This window comes from Rhinolophus hipposideros (genome assembly GCF_964194185.1).
Source record: "Rhinolophus hipposideros genome assembly, chromosome: 17".
NCBI lineage: Eukaryota > Metazoa > Chordata > Mammalia > Chiroptera > Rhinolophidae > Rhinolophus > Rhinolophus hipposideros.
The window spans coordinates 30,265,154-30,278,000 of record NC_138063.1 but is presented as its reverse complement, the minus strand read 5'-3'; the positions used below and the strand labels follow the sequence as shown (position 1 = coordinate 30,278,000).

The following is a 12,847-nucleotide window of genomic DNA, read 5'->3' as shown; positions in this document are numbered from 1 at the left end:
CCTAGCAGGGTGCCTGGCTCTTAACAAATGCTCGTGACTGCTTAGGAAAAGCTAAGCGAGTTTGGGCCAAATGGAGGGTCACACCCCTCACAGATAGCTGCACAATATCCTGGAAAGACTAGATGGAGGCCTGCAGCAAAGTCATACACTAGTCTCTAATTAAAACTTCTTTTCATACGTTTCTCTTTCTTCTTTTTTTATTATGAAGAACAGCTGGTTTTTGTGTATTTATATTTGGTTTAAGGAAAACCTTTCAATGGTATAGAGCAATGCTGTCAACCTTGTTTTTCATTATCATTCCCCCAGGTAGCCTTTTTATACGTATTTTTCCTTACCACCCCCTAAAATTTTAATGCTGTAGACATAATATATATCCGTCAGTTACTGTGTCCCTATAGAGGACTGAAAATCATTGTAATATCGAAGGTAATTTTGCCCCCAAGAACCAATTTTCTTTGTTCTTGCCCCCATTGAGAATGCATGGTCTAAAGAACTTACTCAGTTTCAGTGGCTGATGACATCTGAAATGCTCATGTGTTTATAGAACTGAGAAAAAAGTGCTCGTCATTGACAGCCCATGATGACTGTTAGAATGACAGAACAATTCAGTTCTGATAAACATGTGATCACAGCTGCCAGGAAACAGCTGTTAAATAAGTGGGAGTCTAGTGCATTGGTCAAGGAGACAGGATGGGTGGTGGTGAAGTCCGTGGCTGCATAGCCCTATAGCCTTGGTCAGTTCTGCAAAGGCTGGACTAGTCTTATACCTATTTTCACACAGGAAACAGAATTGTTCGAGACCACGCCCAGGTCAGGAAGCCAGGGCACCCGATTCTGGAGATAGTCTTAGTTGCTTCGAAGATTTTCTGCTATGGATATTAGGCCATTGGTTTTTAGCCAAGTAGTATTTTGATATGATTTTGTTGTTACTTAATGTGGTAGAATATATATAACATAAAATTTGCCATTCTAACCATTTTTAGTTGTACAATTTAGTGACATTAATTACCTTCACAATGTTATACTACCATCACCACTATCTATTTCCAAAACTTTTTTTTATCACCACAAACAGAATCTCTGTCCCCAATAAGCAGTAACTCCTCATTTCCTCCTCCCCTAATCCCCTTTCTATTTCTATGAACTTGCCTGTTCTAGATGCTTCATATAAGTGCAATCATCCAATAGTTGTCCTTTGGTGACTGGCTTATCCCACTTAGCATGATGCTTTTTCCAAGATTCATCCATGTTGTGGCATGATTCTGATATGATTTTTAAATGTAGTTATATTAAATATATCCACACATATTAATGTAGCCATACATATGTCAGTTTGTTGGAATGCAGAATATAGAGTGGACATGCACAATTAAGAGATTTGATTTTTGTTTTTCTCTTTTTAAAGGAAGTTTCATTATTTTTCTTCATCTTCTTTCTTTGAACATCACCGACTTAGAACTGATAGGTAAGGATGAGTACGAATGAGTCACAATAGGAAGGTTTCCAATTCTTTGCCTCTTATGCACATGTTGGTTTTATTCTAGGTCATAAAAATAATATGATAAAGTACATTTATCAAGCTTGTAATACTTTTAAAGAATTTAGGTTTAAGCCATAGGCTAATGGCTACTACACTAGATCCATCCACATTTTTAAAAAGTTCTTGAAAACCCACTGTGGAGGTCCACAACAAAGTAATAAAGTACTCTAAGAAGAAACTAAGGATTACTTTATTTAAACACATTCTTTACTGCATTGCATGCTGTTGTGATTTTAAAATAATATTTAAAAGTTGAAATTTTGAAACTGTCCACCAAACATGATGAGGCCTGGGAGTATTATCCAGCAATTTGGAGTTTGGGGGAGAAGCAAACTAAGCTAGTGGGAACCAGCATCACCTACATAGTTCCTTCCACAGTCGTCCACCCCACTTTGAGTTTGGTTTGGGTTAGTGAGCGAGGACAGAGACCTAACCCAGCAGAGCTCTTAGGTAATGGTTTGGTTTAGCATGGACCAGTGGTTCACATCCCTGGCGACTTTGACAAACATGGATGCCAGGTCCACTCCCAGGACCAATTAAATCAGATGCTGAAGATGGGGCTGAAGGGGGTGGTGAGGTGTGGTTTAAGGCTTGTCAGGCAGCAATTTTCCCCTGTACCCCTGCCCAAAAGCCCTGAGCAGGGTCAGTGTCTGGGGTGCTGGCCCCCAAGGTAATCACAGGACACAGGTCCTTTTCAGGGGACACACTGGAGAGACCAGCACTCCTCATGGGGACCAGCAGCAGCAGGTTGCACCTAGAAGCAGAGTCACTAATAGTGATCAAATTTATGTCAGTTTAGTAAGTTGGGCGTTCTTTTCTTTTTTAGGAAGTCAAATTGTAAAGGTGTTGAAATCCTAGAGAACAATATAGAATTAAATAGTGGAATACACTGAGATTGCTTTAAATAATGCCCCAAAGTGTATTTCTGATTTTTAGGGAATCACATCTGGGATGCCTGGAACTGCAGATATAAACACCTATTAGAAGGGCTCTCCCTAGTGCCAGGCACTTCATATTGCATCTCCATGAATGGCTTTAAAGTAGTCATGTTACAGAAATGTAGAATTTTAGAGCTGGGGGGCTGCACTGTCCTGAAAACAGAAGTATGGGGAACCTTCAACGCACCTTTTCTCCTCTCCTGCCCCAGAAGCTCATCTGTCTTCTCGCAGCTAATTGTTCCCCATCCTTTAAGTTATGACTCTATTGTCCTCTTCCGTGGTACCTTCTCTAATTACCCATACTCATACCAACCCCACCCTTCTATGAATCGAGGTGTTTATGAGCTCCAACTCACCCCGCTTAGGCTTAATTGCTCTCTCAAGCTTCATTCCTCTTGCCTCTGTCACCCCAAAATACAGGTGAGCCATTTGGAAGGGATGCCCCAGGTGTATGCTCTTGTGCATCGCTTCCCTAAGCCAGGGGAGGTGCTGCTTCTCCCAGGGTCTCTGTCAAGTGAGCCTTTGTCATTGGCTCGTGATGCCACCCCAGGTCCCTGTGGGAAGAGCAGGGTTAGACTGAGCCGGGAGATGAGCAGGATCGCTCGACTGTGGAGCTTGTGGAGTCTGTTTCTGGTTCATTTCATCTCTGGTTCTGAGGTGCCTTGGGAAGGCTGTGTGCTTCCACTGGTATTTCATTGGATGTAAGTCCTGAAAGACCATTATAAAACAGATCATTAAAATGACTGTTTTTCTTTTCGTAAAGAAATTAGGAGTCTGCCAAATTTTTTTAGAAGCTCAAAACTTGCTGATCTATTAAACCGTTCTTCATTCCTTTGGTTTTACCTTATCCTAAAAAAAAAAAAAAAGGAGGGTGGGGGGGAATGTGGAATGGGAAAGACTGAGAGAGGCCGGGGAGCATAGGCGTAATTGAAGCCACAACACCCTCGGCAGTAATGAGGCTGGCTGTTCCTGTATTGGTGGCTGCTGAGGGACTACTTTTAACCTTTAGTATGGGAATCTGGGATTTAAACTTGGCTGCTGCTGAGAAGGTGAAGGAATACTCCAGAAATAAATCAGTCCCGTATGTGGCATTAGATGGGAGGAGAAGGTGCAGAGAGCTTGGCTGCTTAATGACCTGGTGGGAAGGTTGATCAGAAAGAACCAAACCAATTATCCTGTTTTAGGGGTCCTAGTAGAGGGCCCTCTGTTTGTGAGTTACTGATTAAACTTGCAAGTGGTAAGAGAGGCCCTTAGGCCTGATTTCTTTAAAAATTTATCTAGGGGACCTTTTTTTTTAATTTTTTTTTTTTTTTTTTTTTAGGAAACAGGAATCTTGGGGTGGAGAGCGATTAGTAATTTTTCTAAGAATGCTTCTGAAAATTTGTATTGCAAATACTGCTAAATATCAGCAGGGGACTCAAAATTGTGACACCTTGTTGGAGCTCTTCATACTGATTAAATTCTTGTCTCTAGTCTAGAATTGGCAGCTTCTTCTCCTTAATTTTCATGCAGTAATCAGTACTGAAAGAATATTTCTTTGACAGTTGCCCTTGGGGAAAACTGGGCCTGGACTTGTTATTTAGGGCAGACAGTTAAGTGGGAGAGAGACTAATAATAATGTAGACTCCAAGGTCTCCACTTAGTTCCAAGAATGTCAACATTATCAACCTCTTTTCAATATTTACTGCAGGCTTTGGTGAAAATGGAAATTGGGAGCCAGCAAATCCATTTCAGAGTTAAGAAGAGTAAGTTTTAATGGTCTGATTAAAATAAGATGAAATCCCATCTTTAAGATAAATTAGCCTTTCCCAGAAGATAAGGTTTTAGTGGTAGTAATGGTTTTTCCTTCTCTGAAGATAGTGTTGATTTAAGAACTCTCAGTGACTGTCAGAGTCCCCCACTGTGTTCTGGTTGAAGAAAGCAGGGTCAGTCTTGGGCTTACATAGGCCTCCGGAAAGAATTGATCTGATCCAACAACATAGCAACATTCATCTTCACTCCCAATGCACAAGTCACAGGTCTCCTTTCACCCTCCAAAAAAGCCCTCTAATGACCACTGATCACTGTTCGTAGCAGAAAATTGCCTTTGTATTGAGGCAATTCTTTAATTTTTCATACAACTAGTCTATTTTTTCTGTACTTTTGGTTGAAATAAATAGGAATTATTTGCAGTCACATTTTCAAGTGGTAAAATATCTGATCTTATGAAATGGCTGTTGCATAGACTTTCCTTCCTTTTATGAAAAGAAAAATCAAGTCAAGAGTGGGAAAGAACAATGAATAAGTCTAGAAATCTAAATGTACAGGCATGATGACTGTAGTTCATAATACAGTATTGAATTCCTGAAATATGCAAAGGGCGTAGATTTCAGGTACTCTCATCACACAAAAAATGGTAACTATGAGGAGATGATATGTTAATTAGCTTGACTATAGTAATTGTTGCCCTGTACATATGTATATCAAATCATGTTGTAGCCCTTCAATATATATAATTTAAAAAAAAAATACATTTTTAAAAATTTAAAAAAAGAGAAAGAATGATAAAATAAATGGTACACAATATAAACAGTTAATGAATCTGGTAAAATGTATACGGGTGAAAAAAGAGTCCCTGATACTATTCTGACAACTTCTTTGTAATTTTAAAATTACATCAAAATTAAAAGTTACCCCAAAATGCAAAACAACAACAACAACAAAAAAAAAACAACTGTGGGAAGTTGCTATAGGAAGGCAAACTGAAATACTCAGCCTTCAGTGCGAGGGATCTTTTGTTTCATGGTGGAACCAGAGCGTCAAATATGCAAGTGGATACCTAGTTTACAAATCAAAGCCTTCTCTAGTACATTAAAAAGGCTGGTTTATATGTAGTAAAATGTGATATACCCATAGTTATAACAGTGCTTTTTAAAAATAAAACAACCAACGTTAAAAATTCTTAGGCCTAAACTGTGTAAGTCCCTTGAGAATGTAATGTAGCTTTTGAATGTCTGAGCCCATTTACAGAATACATGTGACCTGTAATTTCACTGTAATATTGAGTGAGAAGAATGGATAAGGGGCTTAGTAAAAGACCACACAAGGCAGCAGGGTTTAAGAGCTCTTTGTTTAGAAAGTGAGATGACTCTGCCAGGAAGGAATTACCTTTCAGCTTCTTCCATGGCATTTTGGGCATCTTTGGCCAAAGTAAAGGACATGAACAAGCAAGCAAATAGTGATTTGGGATTGTTTTAGTGTACATTTCTGATGTGTAAGAAATTCTTTAAAAAAAAATTATGTCTATGTTTATGGTTTGTAGAATGAATATATATTTTATATATAAGGACTTCTCTTAAGTACAAAGTACGGGTAACTAATTGACAATTGATACACTTAGAATTGAAACCCTTAGGGGGTAGCAGAAGGTTTCAGAGCCACAGGAACTCAGATGGTGCGGGCAAGAAGCTGAAACACAGGTTGCCTGGGGATATGAGCAGCCCTGGGCCTCATACTGAGGTAGGAGGGAGACAGAAGATTTTCCAAGTTTAGCAGACATTTTTAAAGCATTGGAAAATTCAGTGGTAATAACATCTATCATGGATTAGAAAAAGAGTAGGAGTCAAGGTAGGGATATCAGCTGGGATCAGCAGTTACTAAAATCCAGGAGAGACAATGGAATCTGGACCTGAGGCAATGATGGTGGCAAAGCAGAATAAACAATGGGCCAGCTCTCTCCTTGAAGAATTAAGAAGGGGAGCCCCAGGGAACCTAAAAGTATCAGGGAGATAATGGAGGAGTCTTTCAGGAAGGTGACCTGCAGTGTGTTTTGGGAAGCCTTGGGCTCACCGCAAACTGTACATGCATGAATCCGACCCTAAACAGCATAGCAAAGATTTTGAGAACCAAATAACAGGGTAGATGACTGCCCAGGTCCCAGACCAGCCACTGTATACACAGACAGGACCAATCCAAATGGCACAGCAAGAGCTTTAAAGATGAAACTGGCATTGGAACCATAGCCCACAAAAGGCAGGTCACAGCTTGTGGCTTGAAATGAATCAGGTTAATTGCCTGCTTAAACAAAAATGTGAACATTTTCTATAATATTTAAATAAAATCCAGAGTCTTATAATTTTCAAACTGTCCAGGATATAAGTTAAAATTACTTGCCATACAATAAACTAGGAAAATTTGAACTTTCATGGGAAAAAAGACAAATCAACACACCCCAGTGCCAACATGACAAATATATTGGATTTTTCAAATACTTTAAAGCAGCTAATATAAAACAACTGCCTCAGGAAGTAAGGGAAGATGAAAGTCTCAGCAAAGAAAGATATAGAAGATATAAAGATGAACCGAATGGAAAATTTAGAACTGAAAACTGTAATAACCAAAACAAAAAGCTCATTAAATGGGAGCAATAACAAATTGGAAAGGACAGTCCTAAATTCAGATGCACCAGTAATTATATTAAATGTAACTGGTCTAGTCACAACAATTAAAAAGCAGAGATAATCGGAATAAATAAACAAAACAAGACCCAACTAAATGCTGCCTACAGGCAACCCACTTAATGCTATAGATAGTTTACAAGCAAAAAGATATAGAAATAAATAACCATGCAAATACTAATCAAAGGAAGGCTATTTTAACATTAGAGAAAGCAGACTTTAGAAAAAAATAGCAAGGGATAAAGCGGGCATTATAATGCAATTATGTTTTCTGATCATAATGGAATTAAACAAGAAGGGGAAGAAGAATATTTCCAAACATTTGGAAATTAAACAACACGCTTGTAAATAATCCATATGTTGAAGAGAAATTCTCAGTGGAAATTGGAAAATATTTTAAATTAAAATGAAAATACAAAATATCAAAATTTGCAGGATGAAGTTGAAATAATACCTAGAGGGGCATTTATAGCATTACATGCTTATATTAGAAAAAAATAATATAAATACCACCTTAAGAAACAAGAATAAAAAAAGAAAAATAAACCCAACATTTAGAAAGAAGGAAATAATAAAGAGTAGAAATTAATGAAATTGAAAACAGAAAAATAGGGGACAATCAGTGGAATAACAGTAAAAATAAATTAAAAATAACAAGCAATAACAACAAAGAAAAAAAAGGACATTCATTGCTAACATCTGGAATGAAGAGGGGATATCATGACAGACCCCAAAGACATTAAATGAGTGATCAGAGAATACTATGAACAGTTCTAAGCACATAAAATTGATACCTTAAATGAAATGGACCAATTCCTTAAAAACCACAAGCTACCAAAGTGAAATAGATAACATAACTAACCCTATTACTATAAATGTTATTAACTATGACTATTAAAGAAATTTGATTTGCAGTTATAAACCTTCTGAAAAAGGAATCTCAAGGCCCAGATAGTTTCCTGGCGAATTCTACCAAAGATTTGAAGACAAAATAAAACCAATTTTATATCATCTCTTCCAGAAAATAGATGAGGACGGAATACTTCCCAACTCATTTTATAAGGCCTGCATTACTATGGTATGAAATGAGACAAAGAAAGGATACTATGGACCAATCTCTCTCACGAACCAGGATGCAAAAATCCTCAGTTTAATATAAGCAAGTCCAGCAATACATGAAAAGAATGATCAAGAGGGAATGCAAAGCTGGTTCAATATTTGAAATTCATTCTGTGTAATCCACTCCGTTAACAATGTGAAGAGAAAACATAATATCAATTGAAGAAGAAACAGCATTTGACAAAATTCAACATCCATTTAGGATAAAAGAAAAACTTAGTAAACTAGAAATTGGGGGTAACTTCCTTTCCTTGATAAAGGACAATGTACAAAAACCTATAGCTAACATCATAATTGGTGGTGAAAAACTAAATACTTTTCCACTAATATTGAGAACAAGACTAGTGTGTCCACTCTTACTAGTCAAATTGAACATTATACCGACAGTCTTAACCAGTGCAATAAGACAAGGGGGAAAAGGAGGTGGGGTGGATGTAGATTGGGAAGGAAGAAATAAAATTTTTCTTCATCACAGATAGCATTATTGTTTATGTAGAAAATACCAAGAAATCTACAAAAACAAAACCTAAAAAACTGCTAGACTTAATATATTTTACAAAGTTACAAGATACAAAACCAACACAAAAAAATCAATTTTATTTCTAAAATAAACAGTTGGGAATGGAAAAGTTTTAAAAATATTTCTAATAGCTTGCAAAAAACATGAAATACTTATAAATTTAGCAAAAAAAAACATATACAAGGGCTATAGTTAAAAACAACAAAACATTGATGAAATAATCATAAAAGATCTAAATTAACAGACATGATGGGTTCATGGATTAGAAGATTCAACATAGAAAGATTCAACAGAGAAATTCTCAGTGGAAATTGGAAAATATTTTGAATTAAAATGAAAATACAAAATATCAAAATTTGCAGGATGAAGTTGAAATAATACCTAGAGGGGCATTTATAGTATCACATGCTTATATTAGAAAAAAATAATATAAACACCATCTTAAGAAACAAAGATTAAAAAAAAAGAAAAATAAACCCAACAATTGGAAGGCAATAATAAAGAGTAGAAATTAATGAATTTGAAAACAGAAAAACAGGGGGCAATCAGTGGAACAAAAGTAAAAATAAATAAAAAATAAAGATGCCAATTCTCCTTAAATTTATCTATAGATTTAATACGTTTCCTGTAATACTTCCAGAAAGATGTGTTTTTATAGATTTAGGCAAGCTGCTTCCACAGTTTATATGAAAAGTCCAAAAGACAAGAATAGCCAAAGCAATTTTGAAAAGGAAGAATGACATTTTAGGAACCATATGACCTGATTTTAAGAAGCTATAGTAATCAAGATAGTGTGGGATTGGCAAAGGGGTAAACAGATGAGTAGAACAGAATAGAGTCTAGAAATAGATCCCCTTAAATATAACCAATTGATTTTTGGCAAATTTGCCAGAGCAATTAAAGGATAGTCTCTTCAATGATGGTGTTAGATCAATTGGACAACTACATGAAAAGAAAATAAACGTCAATCAATTTATACAAAAAAATGATCTCAAAATGGGTCATATATCTAAATATAAAAAGTGAAACTATAACATTTTTAGAGGAAACAGAAGAAAATCTTTGTGACTTTGGGTTAGCAAGAGGGCTCACTCCCCTACTTTGTGTCTTTGAGATTCTTTCCACATGTGCTTCTGTTCAGTAGATAATTGATGTTTCACTTCTGTGAGGTGGTAGTTCACATGACTAGCATTTATTGAGACCTTAACGCTGAGTCAGGCATTGTTCTAATTCAATCCCTACAACAGCCCTGAGACATAGGTAGTACAGTGTAACCATCTCATTTTTGAAATGAGGGAAGTGAAGCACAGAAAAATGACTGAAGATGCCTAGAGTCAGAGTCAGTTCCATGAGCTGCAAAACAACAAATGCTTTGGGCAGCCTCTTGTTAGACCTGTGCTCTTTGTTACCCACCACTCTGTTCTGGCATTCTCATCATTCTTGAAAACACAAATCACTAATTTTCGCGGCTCCTGTGACCCAGGCTGTCATCTACTTTTCATTCTGTTTTGGTTTTATTCACAGACCCGCATTTAGGGTGGTGGTATTTTGCTGTTGAATCACAGCGCAGTATTAAACTTCTTGAATCTATTTAGCGCCATCTTGTGTCTGCAGTGGGTTTTACAGAAAGCAGTGCTTTAGCATTAGGGTTTAGGGGACAGAAGATACAGTAGGAAATCTTTTGATGGCCAAAATATTGTGACAAATCAGTGTGATCAGAATCTTGACTACTACTAGACATGACTTTTCTTGTGACTTCCCTCTTCCAAGGTGATCAGTTGATTGACTCTTGTTGGGAAACAGATCACAGAGAGAAAACAGAAATTCAAGATGTCTTTGAAATCTCATTTTGCCTCCTCCTTTGTAACAATGTCCTGGCTGCCTGGGCTTTCTGCAGTCCCAGAGGCCCTGAGCAGTTAAGGTGTAAACTTTCATTCCTTGCTTTTCAGCTCTGAGGGTTGGGTTCTCCCAACGGATGCTTCTCCCAAAGGTTGAAGAGTTTAGATTGTCTCTTAGTTGTGCCTTTAGGCTGATTTACAGGATGCTAAAATCTGCCTCCAGTTTGCTTCTGTATCAGTGGAATTCAAATGGGAAAAGGACTGTGGTGCAAGCTCCCCTTCCCTGAAGATTTGCCAGTTTGTTTTGGGAGGGAGAGGAGAAAAAAAAGGGGGAGAAGGGAAAAATGGGGCAGAACGTGCTGAATTCTCAGACTCCTTCCCTGAAGAGGGGGCTGTATCTTTCTGAAAAATGGAGAGGTGTGCTGAGAGGGATAGACTAGTAAAAAATTGAAAAAACCCAGAAAAGCACCCAACACACTGCATTATACAGGCTTACTTTGTTCCTTTTTTGTACATTTATTTACTTTTTTATTCCAGAAGTAATAGATACTCATAATGGAAAAGTGGGAAAATGGGAAAAAAAACACATCTAAGGAACACACACCCAATCATAATGCTAAGTATATCAGGGGATTTCCTTTCCTGCTATGCATGAAGATTTTAATGTTTTATTGAATAATGTGATGTTTATAATTTTCTACTTCTTAATTATTGTATCAGAAGCATTTTACAGGTTAGGACATAGATTTGGTAAATTACTTTGTAGGCTGAGTTCTCGAATTATGGTAGATATTTAAGTTTTAGTTGATATTTTGGTATTACAGATGACACTTTGGTGAGTATCTTTGCTTTATCCTTTTTGTTTTTTTCTTTAATGTGGGGTTGTTTTTTTAAGGTAGATTCTCTACATCACAATGACTCGGAAGAGCCTAGCGAGGACTTGAGGGCTCTGAGAACAGACATGGAGGAGCCCATTTGTCCTGGAGGGAGGTGGACTCCACCCCTTGGTAGTGATGGGGTTTGGGGCACATCTCACTTTTCAGAACCTCAGTTTGTTCCTCTGTCATGTGGGGGTAAAAGAACCCACTGCGCAGTATGACTGTTGTATTAATAGCACATATAAAGTCCCCCCACCGAGTTTGGCACACAGTAGGCACTAAATATATAGTAACTATTTTAAAAATAATTACAGCACTAAATAGCCTTATTACAGGATTTGTACCAATTTGCTGTGCGACTGGTAATGTATGAAGTTACTTGTTTAACCTTTCTAGCAATTGATAACTAAATTATTTCTTTTTAAAACATCTTTGATAATTTAAGTGAAAGTGCTACCTCAATATTGTTTTAATTTATATTTTTTTATTATAGTGAGAATGAACAACTTTGTGTGTTTTTGTAAGCCAGATTGTTGTCTCGCTTATGAAATGCTTTTGGCTTTTTCTATTGGCATTTAGTATTTTCTTATCAATTTATACGAATTGTTTATACAATACATCACTTAAACCTTTATCATATTTGCTGTCATATGTCCTTTTCTCTGGTATTATCTTCTTATATCGAACTTTGATTTTCTTTGTATATCACATACATATTTTTCATTTAGATGAGAAAGTGGTTGTAATCATGATCTCTTCATTATAAATTCTATAAATGAATAGTTTTTGGGTCTATAATATTTCTTGCAAATAATGACAGTATTATATATTCATTTCCAACCATCCTACCTCTCATTGTTTTTCATGTCTTATTAAATTTGCCTGAAACTCTACAGCAGTATTAAATAATCATGGGTTTAGTGGGTATCATTTAAAAATGATTCCTGATTTTAATAGGAATAGCTCCAGTGTTTCACCGTTAAATGGAATATGAATGTTATTTCCAAAAATATTTTCTCAAGACTATGTTCAATTAATTTTTAAAATTTTGAGTTCTGACATATTTAGGAGGATAATTTTTCTCAGAATTATTATGTGGTTTTTTAAATTTGGTCTTTTGTTGGATAGGATAATAAAGGTTTTCTACCGTCACGCATATATTTGTAAGAGTGTGATTAGTGTATTCCCACTATTTTGTGTTTTGCTCTTTTCAATCATCACTATTTTATATAGACTGTTATCGGTAACCTACATATAAACTTGTGTGTGTGGGTAATGCATAAAGCAAAAATGTTAGAAAAATACACCAATATATTAAGAATGATTATCTTAAATTATGGGATTATAAATTATTTTCACTTTACTCCTGTGTATTTTCCAGTTTTCTAAAATTAGTGTCCTATTGTTACCAGAAAAAAAAAAGTGTTGCCTAAAAATGTCAATGCCATGCCAATTAATTATGGGTGAAATAAGATTTAGGAGGTCTACTTAGAGTATGTAATTTCTGTTCGTGATCTAGAGTCCAAATTATTTTGATACTAAGGGAGCTGAAAAAATAGAGTTAATATATTTTGTAAA

General features: G+C 36.3%; 1 protein-coding gene across 9 annotated transcripts in view; it reads left to right on the top strand.

Annotated features, from left to right (window-relative positions):
- The window catches only part of FHOD3 (formin homology 2 domain containing 3), a 430,821-nt gene that overhangs the window by 233,662 nt on the left and 184,312 nt on the right, over positions 1-12,847 (top strand). The window lies entirely within an intron of this gene.